This window comes from Trichechus manatus, unplaced genomic scaffold, assembly GCF_000243295.1.
Source record: "Trichechus manatus latirostris isolate Lorelei unplaced genomic scaffold, TriManLat1.0 scaffold00023, whole genome shotgun sequence".
Taxonomy (NCBI): domain Eukaryota; kingdom Metazoa; phylum Chordata; class Mammalia; order Sirenia; family Trichechidae; genus Trichechus; species Trichechus manatus.
In genome coordinates, this window is record NW_004443959.1 from 23,717,979 (window position 1) to 23,728,486 (window position 10,508).

The 10,508-nt window shown below is 42.0% G+C and overlaps 1 long non-coding RNA gene across 1 annotated transcript in view; it reads left to right on the forward strand.

The window, feature by feature from the left end:
• Nucleotides 1-9,670: 9,670 nt before the first annotated feature.
• Nucleotides 9,671-10,508, forward strand: part of LOC111819983 (uncharacterized) — an 11,361-nt gene continuing 10,523 nt past the window's right edge. Inside the window, exon 1 of the long non-coding RNA XR_002823554.1 lies at nucleotides 9,671-9,947. This is a non-coding gene — a long non-coding RNA (uncharacterized LOC111819983). The remainder of the gene's footprint in view (nucleotides 9,948-10,508) is intronic.

Here is a 10,508-nt window from a genome sequence, read left to right on the forward strand (position 1 = left end):
CTGAAGCTCATTCCAGACAGCTCTTTAACTGGTGCCTCCTGCAATCCTGGCAGGCAACTGTCTGTCCGTTTGTCAGGACTTGCATGTCGCTACGATGCTGGAGGCTTTGCACTAGCATTTCATTACCGGTAGGGTTACCCATGGTGGACAGGTTTCAGCAGAGCTTCCAAACTAGAAAGAAAGGCTTGGTAATCTACTTCTGAAAATTAACCAATAAAAACCTTGTGGATCACAACTGAATACTGTCCGGTGTAGTGCTGAAGATGAGCTGCTCCTAGACTGGAAGGCACTCGGAATACACAGTGGCCACAACAATGGACTCAAGCAGACCAACAGTTGTGAAGATGCCACAGGACTGGACAGTACTTCATTCTGTTGTACTTGGGGTCCCCATGAGTCAGAGCCTACTTGATGGCAACTGTTATGGATTGAATTGTGTCCCCCAAAAATGTGTGTCCACTTGGCTGGGCCATGATTCCCAGTATTGTGTGATTGTCCTCCATTTTATGATCTGATGTAATTATCCTATGTGTTGTAAATCCTAACCCTTCTGATGCTAATGAGGCAGGATGAGAGGCAGTTATGTTAATGAGGCAGGTCAAGATCTGTAGGATTAAGTTGTAACTTGAGTCAATCTCTTTTTAGATATAAAAGATAGAAGCAAGCAGAGAGGAGCGGAACCTCATACAACCAAGAAAGAAGAGTCAGGAGTGGAACGTGTCCTTTGGACCTGGGGTCCCTCTGCTGAAAAACTCCTGGACCAGGGCAAGATTGATGACAATTCGGACTTCTATTCTCCTAAACTTTGGGAGAACAAATTTCTTTTTGTTAAAGCCACCTATTTTTGTTTCTGTTATAGCAGCACTAGATAACTAAGGAAGCAGTCAACAACAACAACCCTGGACCTCAGTTTCAAGGCCCTGTGTGATGGTTTTCAAATATGACTGCAGGTTCTTGATACTCCTCACATTGAGAGGTGGTGTCCATTCGCCTCCCCTTGTATCTGGGTAGGCTTGTGACTGTTTAACAAATAGAGCACAGCTGTGCAGCTAAAGGGCACTGAAACCAAAACCAAACCCGTTGCTGTCGAGTCGATTCCAACTCACAGCGACCCTATAGGGCAGAGTAGAACTGACCCATAGGGTTTCCAAAGAGTGGCTGGTAGATTCAAACTCCTGAACTTCTGGTTAGCAGCCATAGCTCTTAACCACTACACCACTAGGGTTTTTGATTTCCAACTCATAGCGACCCTATAAGACAGAGAAGAACTGCCCGAGAGGGTTTCCAGAGAGTGGCTGGTAGATCTGAACTGCTGACCTTTTTGATGAGCAGCTGAAAGCTTAACCACTGTGCTACCAGGGCTCCCAGCAGTGCTCCCACCAGGGCCCTGGGTGGCTTAAAAGGCCTTCCGCTGTAGCTCTCATTCCTGAATCCCTGAGCAGCCATTTTGGAAGTCTGGTGCCTGAGGCTGCTATGCTACAGCAGCTGCTTGCAGTCTCTCCAGTCCAGCCCCAGTTGAGTTCTGTCCCAGCCACCCCTGCCAAGACACTAGACTTGGATAAAACTGTTTTAAACCCTCCAAATTAGCCCATTGTGCAGCAGAATATCACCAGGTGATTTCCTTCGATGTCAGGGGAAAGCAAAGAATTCCCCAAGATGTGGCAGTCTGCTTCTGTAGAGATTTATAGGCTTGGAAATCCTTTAGGATTGCTATGAGTCAGAATCGACTCTACAGCAGTGGTTTTTGTGGGAAACTCATTGAGAGGAACCACTGCCATCAAGTCAATTCTCACTCGACCCTATAGGACAGAGTAGAACTGCCCCCATAGGGTTTCCAAGGCTGTAAATCTTCATAGAAGCAGACTGCACATCTTTCTCCTGCAGAGCAGTTGGTGGATTCGAATTGCTGACCTTTCAGTTACCAGCCAAGCACTTAACCACTGTGCCACCAGGGCTCCAGCTGAGCCCTGCCCAAATCCCTGGCCCACAAAATTGTTACATGTAATAAAATAGCTGCTATTTTAATCCACTAAGTTTTGACGTAATAGTATGCAGTAATGGATGACTGACATTCTAACGTGCACTTCACTTGAATAAACATACAAATCCTACCTGTGTCCCTCACGTAGATTCTTGAGAGTTCAGTGTGACCTCCTAGCAAAAAAAAAAAATCTATCCCTCTGTGAATCTTTGCCTTCGTTAGGCAGACCCATTTACCATGTATGCAGCAGAATGGATTTTTTGGAGTGTAACTTCATTATGTCCAGGACCACCCCCTGGATAAAATTAGGCAAGTGGTTTATGGTCAGTTTATAGGAAAGCATTTTTACTAATAAGCAGAGGTCCTGTTTGTTCGTTGTGCGGATTCCATAAACACATCCCTTAAATGGAATCAGAAGAAAGCTGAAATGGATAAAGGGAGGAAATGAAAAGACAGAGTTCCCAGATCGATTTCCAGCACCACCTTTGTTAGTCACTGTTTTTTATTTTTATTTCCAGGGACTGTTTCAATCCATCTTGATAGAATTAAACATCATGAAACAGACTAAAAGTGATCCAAGCCAATACAGGAACATAAAGGACAGCTTATTTCCAGGAATTTGATTCCCGGAAATCAAGTTAAGTAAAATGAAAGCTCAAATTCAGTGGAAGTTACAGTGGCTCTGCCTCGTCACCCTTGTCCCTCTCGGGGTACGGAGTCGGCTAACGGCCACAGCCAGCAGGAAGCGGCTCCCAGCCCCAGCAGAATAACCATGCCCTATTTATTTTTCCAGGTAGATTCCATCATTTCGGTAATTTCTTAAGTTGCCTGCTGAGCAATGTGATAGGGAGAGAAATTGATTTACCTTTGCATTTGAAAGCCACAGATTTGAGAAAATACAATATGCTGTAATGCTTAAAATCGTCTGATCACATGGAGACAGGCAAGCATGTGGAAGGGAGCTTTTCATGACTGCTCATCAAAGACTGTCTGTGACCTTCCTCTGGAAGCAATTTGCTCCTCAGCTTCAATAAACTCGAGTACAGTGAAATGTTACAGATGTGGAACGTTTTCATCAATATGACCTCCTTGCATTACCATATCTGACTAAACTGTTTGGGTGATTGTATAATTAGTGCATTTTTCTTCCTTAATAATGATGGCAACTTTAATTGAACAGTATATGGGCAAAATATAAAATAAATTATGAAACACAGCTTGCAGTTAGGATTTGAAAGATTTAGCTCACCTATATGGTTTATTGTGGTTTGCTTTTTGTGCTAAATAGCAACTTAGCATTATAAGTTAAACTGTAAAGTTCTCAAAATAAACGTGTTTAGAATCCTATCTCCACTATGTATTTAAAAGGCAGGTATTTATTAAACATTTGAATAATTTAACTAATAAATAATAAAATGTTGGAAGATCTAAAGGCAGCATTAAATGCACTTTACTCATTAAGAAAAAAAAATTTGTATGTTATCCTTTCCATGTGGAGAATCATACTGCATAGCAAGCAAATATAACAGAAAGTTTACATATAACGCATTTAATAGATGTACATATCAAATAGGTGATGCTGTATTTTCTCAACTGTGAGATAATTTTTCTCAATATTTTCATTATGCTGGAATCAAGATGCTTCTTATAATCAATGTAACTTATTTTCCTCTCTCCAAAATTGTTATTAATCTATGGTACATCTTAAAACTGATTATGTCAAAGACCTGAATAAAGGTAATTTCCTCTCTTCTCTGGCCTGGTTAGGTGATATCTAGAATACAGATGTCTCCCAAAGTGCATTCAGGGGTCAGCAACAAAGATGATGAGGAATCTGTGATGTTGAGCCTTTGAGGGAGTTGGAAATGTTTGCTGCTTAAAAAGAAGTGTTGAACTGTTTTGGATTAGGTCTTTCTTCCTTGTCTTGAGTTTAAGCTGTCTTTCACTAACTTCTACTCATGGGTCTGAATCTGTCTTCTAGAATAATAAAAAATTAGCATAACCACTCTTTTGTGTAAGAGTCCTTTAGATTATTGATATTCAGCACACTGTACACACTGCTCTCACAGAGCATAGTAGCTGAGTGTAGCTTCTAACCCCAAATAGGGCTGGGTGAGGATTGCAGCGCTGCCTCTTGCCGCGTGTATGACTTTGGATGTCTCTTCCAGTTCTTTGTGCTCCGGAGTGTTTATCTGCAAAATAAGGTCAGTAAGAGTATGACATCACAGAGTTAAAGATGAAATGGAATAAAATAGCACTGTTCCTGACATACAGTAAGTAAACATTCAATGAATGGTAGCTATTTTGTATTCTTAGACATTTTATTAGGCTAAAAAGATAATAAAGTCTCGATACATGACCTAAAGCAGGTCATAATCTACTGAGAGGAATAGAAACATAAATATCTATGAAACAAACACGTAAGTGCTTGTAAGTGCTATGAGAGGCATTCTATGAAATGAGAAGGAAGCATATTAATTAGTGACCATTGTTCTCTCCCTGTCTTCCCCCTTGCTCTCCCCATTCCTGGAAGAAATAAATGAAACACACACCTCTGCTAAGCAGAGAATTCCCCATCAGGTAAGCTGATCAAGAAGAGTCTGAGTGACCTTCTGCCAGTGATTCAGGACTGGGAAACAGTTGGAACATCTCAGCATGTCTGTGTTCCTTGCAAATCCTCATCACACAAGATGCTTCAAGACTGGAAAAAAAAAATAGACAAATTTTGGGGGGCACGTTGCTTTATATAACGCTCTCTTGCTGATTTAAAAAGCATAGTAGTATCAAGATGGGTATGGAAAGTGAAACTGTTTGATTCAGAACCTCCGCACCTTCACCCAGGATTTGGTAGAGGATGTGAATTCTATTTGCACTCTATAGGGCCAAGACTAAGCGGAGGTAATCAAGACGACTGGGCCATACCATTTAAGGAGGCACTCACTGTCTGGGCCATATACGTGCTGTGTCAGCACCTGAGAATCAGAGCCTCCTTAAACTGAGTGCCCTAAGAGCCTGCATGCCTAGCCCTAGTCCTTTGCAGAACTGACTTTGGGAAATTTTGGCACCTGTGAGGCCATTTGCAAATGTGACACTGTAAGATTTAGGAGATTACTCAATAAATAACTCTTCCAAAAGATGATACCCAGCTGTGGAGTTAGAAACAAAAAGAAAAAAAAGGAAAGAAACATAAAATGTGAGAGTGCTTTCTATCAAATATACCTTCTTTTGTAAATTATTCTTGTGTAAATCACATGGCCAGGGTTGAAAGCTCCACATTGAAGTAAAAGGTTGAATGAGGTTTAAAAGCTGCTGAGAACTAAATGTGAAGAGAGACAACACGAGAATGAAAATAGAGACAGAAATCTGAGCTGATAAGAAAAAAGAGGAGCATTTAGTGAACAGTCAAGAGATTTTATTTTTATTTATGTAGGCTGGGAAATCAAGTTTTTTGGAATGGGGCACAGATTTATGATAATTGTGCTTGAGGAAGATGATTCAGAGATACTTCCGTGTAAAATGGGTTGGGTTAGGCCAAAGTGAAGGCCAGGAAAAGGGAAATGATAAAGAGAGCAGCCTCTGAGTCCCCAGATCCGCGGTGAAGCAGGCTCCTCCTACATTTATACGTCATGTGGATATCAGGAAGAAAAACGTTCCAAAAAGACTGAGCTGCATGTTCAAATCACAAGGAGGCAGTGTGTATAAGCTTGTAGGAAGACTACCGCAGGATCCCCTGGGTGGGGGGAAAACTCAGAGGAGTAGGGAAGAAACCACACGAAGCTCTCAGACCAATGGAAGGATTACGGCTTTTATTCCAATGAAGGGGAAAGACGTGGCATGACGAGGCTAATGGGTTTTAATAGGTTATTGTGTTTGAATTAGAAAGTAATGCACATAGGCAAAGACGGAAGTGAGGAGATCAGGCAAGAGGCTGTTGCAGTAAACCAGAAATGGATTAGGCAGAAATGGCAGAAGGCAGAGATAGTGAGAAGTGATAAGATTTTGGCTCTATTTTGGAGTTAGAATCACCAGGATTTTCTGGCAGATAGAGTATGGCATGTTGAAGAAAGAAGAGAGGCCAGGATGACTGCAAAGCTTTTGGCCTGAACCTCTGAGAAGGTGAACTTGCTATTTAGTGACTGAGACGGAGGAACTGTGAGGGCGGCAGGCTTAGGGAGCCAGAAGAGGCATCCTGTTTTGGTCATGGTGAGTTTAGGGTGCCTAAAAGGAGCCCTGGCGGTGCAGTGGATAAGAGCTGTGGCTGCTAACCAAAAAGTCAGCAGTTCAAATCCACCAGCTGCTCCTTGGAAACCCTATGGGGCAGTTCTACTCTGTCCTCTAGGGTTGGTATGAGTGGGAATCGACTCGGCAGCAACGGTTTTGGTTTTGGTTTTTTAAAAGGCATCTGAGTGGAGAGATCAAGTAGTCAATTGGCTCGTATTTGCTCTTATTCTTGTTAATGACTTAGGTATGAGATGAGGAAAGCCTAGGCCAGGGTATTTATAACTGAAAGTAGAGAGCAAAGTGGAGTCATGATTTAAGGTGTGCGGGACCAAAACGTTGGAAGAACGATGAACCGTGGACAATTACGAGAGTCTGGAAAAGAATATCTATTTGGACTGTGAGTTAGTTGAGATGATAAACTTCATTTCTGGTTATCTTGGGTTTGGGGTGGGGTGGGGCATCTGACTGTGCACTCTGTGAGGACAGGAACAATGTCTTTTTCATCTTGGTTTCTAAATCTCTCAGAAGATCTACACTGGTTGACCCAGTGTAGATCAATTGTTAGTTAGTATTTATTGGATTGGACTTATCCATATGAAAATAAGTTATCCTGTGAGGAAAGCAACATATGGAGCTGACAAACTTGTAAGACGCTTGAGCTACAGCTGCAGGTTTCTGTGTCAGATGCAAACAGGTGGGACTTGGAACCCTGTGAGAGAATGTCAGCTCTCGGAGGGGGGTGGCATCGATACTGCTTGGAAAGACACAAGTGTAAGTGAGGAACAGATGAAGCTAATTCTTAAAAAATAAAAAGCTCAGGCAGGCACGTTGGGTCAAGTTCCATGCAGTCTGTTTGCTTTTCTAAATTTCTCCGTGTTTTTAATTGGAACAGCCAAGTGATTTTCTGTGTTTGTTGTAACTGTCAACGGCAATTCTATTAACTGGTTCGTCAGAGTAGGTCAAGCACTGGAAGGTATTTTTGGTATCTGTGGTGACAGCTGCCAAGTGCTGAGACCCTGTGTAAGGGAACACAAGTAGGTGAGTGATAGCTATTAGATGGAGCTATTTGCTATCCAGGACTTTATCTGAGAGTTGTTGCCTTACTAATTCTCAGCTTTATGTTGGTGAGCTGTGATTATGGTGAATTTCACCTAAGCCATAATTTTAAATACCTAGCTGAAAGATTTTACATCATGTCTTTTTTTTTGTTCTTTTAAAAATGCTTTCAGTTCCTTAAAGGCTCAAGTTTTGAAAGAATACCTAAGCGCAAATGGCCTGAGTAGGTCACCTCAACTCCATAGGCCCAGAGATCTGGATTCTAAGAGAATTAAAACTTTTTCTCATTTCCACCCTTTTGATCATGATTCTGCTGTAGAATTTTCCATCACAAATGTCCAACAGTGGTAGCCGGGCCTGTAAGGACCTGTTTTCCTAAAGTCATCTTCATGTCAGACAATAGTCTAGGAAGCAGCTTAGGGGAGATGGTATTGCCTTGGGCATTGGGCTCCTTTAGAGAATTATCTATGAGCAGCCAGTTTCCAGGAGCAGGAACCCCAGGGTCTAACTGGTAAATGCACGGCTAAGCCTTAGTGACCGTTTCTACAACCAACTGACCCTGGAACCCTGCACACGTTTTGATGCTATCTCCTGAGAAGTTAACACGACCTATATCTGCTTTCATTATCCCCTCTTCAGAGCCCCTTCCAGATATGTTTGGATTGATGCTGCCCAATTCAAATCATGTCTACTCACAATAAATATATTTTGTTAAGCTAATTTTTGATGTTTCTCTGGGCATTTAGGTTTTTGACACTTCCTAAACTGTGGGGAAATACATTTCTGTTTGTTAAAGCCACACACACACACACAAATCATTCAGGCTACAGTGTCATTTATTTATCATTTTAAAACTCTGTACTTTAATTGCAAAGCCTGGTGGGTAGTGGTTAAGAGCTCGGCTGCTAACCAAAAGATCAGCAGTTTGAATGCATCAGGCGCTCCTTAGAAACTCTATGCGGCAGTTCTACTCTGTCCTTTAGGGTCTCTGTGAGTCAGAATTGACTTGGCGGCAAAGACTTTGGTTTTTTGGTTTTTGTTGCTTTAACTGTTGGCAACCATTATTTACTAAGTAATCACTATGTACCTCAGCATCCACCTCCCAATTTCTTTGTTTTTAAAAAGTTGTGGTGAGGATAGTATAATAAAACAAGGTCCTGTGAAAGGATTAGTCCAGTGGGTGCCCAATGATGTCAGCCTCCTCCCCTTCCTGCTTGCCGAGGGATTATGCCTGAGGTTGCCTTTGTAAATCATTGCTCAACTCTCAGGCTGTAGGCTCTAAGTGTATTGTCTCCCTTTAAAATGACATGGTATTCTCTGTCTTATTTCCCTCTGTCTAGAACCATCCCCACCCTGCTTCAGCTGGTTAATTCCTATTCATCCTGCAAGTCTCAGTATACGTGCTACTTCCTTCAGAAACTTCCCTTATTCTTCACATGGGGACTACCCACCGCTCCTGTTTACTCCGAGAGAAAGTGTTCTTCCCGGATTTCAGTACTCAGTCTCTGTTTTATTATTGACTGTTTAGTCATTTGAATTTCTTACTCTAGTTAGCTTCACTAGAGGAAAAAAAATCATTTTTGTCTTGTTCATTATTTTACCCCCAAGGTCTAACATGTTATTAGATATTCGGCACTTATTGAACAAATGAACGGCTACTGACTGCAGTGAAAAATATAAAAATACAAGATGTGACTCTTCCCACGAAGAACTTACCGTGTTTTGGTGAAGAACATACAAACAGGAAATGATTAAATGACAATACAAGACAACGTATCACTAATTGTCTATATGATACTATTTATTTTTCACTACAAAGTAAACTCAAGAAGTGCAGAAACCAGCACTCTTAGTTCAACAATGTGTCCACAAGCCTGGTGTATAGTAATAAATATACATAATTACAAATTCTGGTGGAAAAAATGGAAAAAGAATAGCTGTGAGGGAAATCTGGGCATAGTTAGAGAGATGGTAAGGAACTGGGTTTGGGTTTGTAGATTTGAATCATACAAGAGTAGAATGCAGTTTTGCAAAGGTAAAATGAGTTCTACTGAGGCTGAATCTAAGTGCCTGATGGAAAATTTCTACTTAATTCACAGCCAGGAAGGGACCACTGTTGCCTTTTAAGGCAGGGAGAGGCTTGGGAAAGTCTTTACATTTAATGATAATAACAGTGCTAACTTTTATGTATTATTTCGCAGTTTAGGTGGTGCTTCAATATGCTGTTGTTCGGTGCCATTGCGTCAGCTGTGACTCGCGGTGACCCTCCGTAAAACAGAAGGAAATGTTGACATTCTGCCTGATTCTGTGCCAACTTCACGATAATTGGCGTACTCAAGTCCATGGTGGCAGCCACTGTGTATTTTGAGTGCCTTTCAACCTGAGCATTATACTGAACAGTATTCTGCTGTGATCCGTAGGGTTTCCATCGGCTAATTTTTGGAAGTAGGTCACCAGGTCTTTCTTCCTAGTCTGTCTTAGCCTGGAAGATCCTGGGTGACCCCGCTGGTACTTGGCGTAGCTTCCAGCATCATGGGAACACGCAAGCACCGCAGCAAGCCAGCCGACAGACGGGGTGGTCCTCAGTGTACGCTGTCTGATTCCATCCTCACAACATCCTCAACAGGAGAAGCAAAACTGCTTTCATTCTGTAAACGAGCAAACGGACACTCAGCCACGGGAACCACGGGTAAGTCTGTCAGGGAAAACACGGTATTCGACAGGCTGGGATCCCCTTTTTCATTTTTGGATCATTCTCTGCTCTTTTTTTTTAAATTTCATATTTTAATAGAGAAAAAAATTGATAAAATTATACATATAATGGCCGTAATAGCACTGCTATATATCCGAAATGGGTTACCGAAATAGTCACCTTATGCACACCACACAACTGCAAGTTTCCACAACACACACAGACACACACAGACACACAAACACACACAGACACACACACAGACACACAGACACACACAGACACACAGACATGCACAGAGACATACACAGAGACACACACAGACATGCACAGAGACACACAGACACATACAGACACAGAGACACACACAGAGACACACACACACAGACATGCACAGAGACACACAAACACACAGACACACACACAGACACACACAGACATGCACAGAGACACACACACAGATACACACACACACACAGACTCACACACGCACAGAGACACACACACACAGAGACTCACACACACACAGACACACACACACAGCCACACACACACACA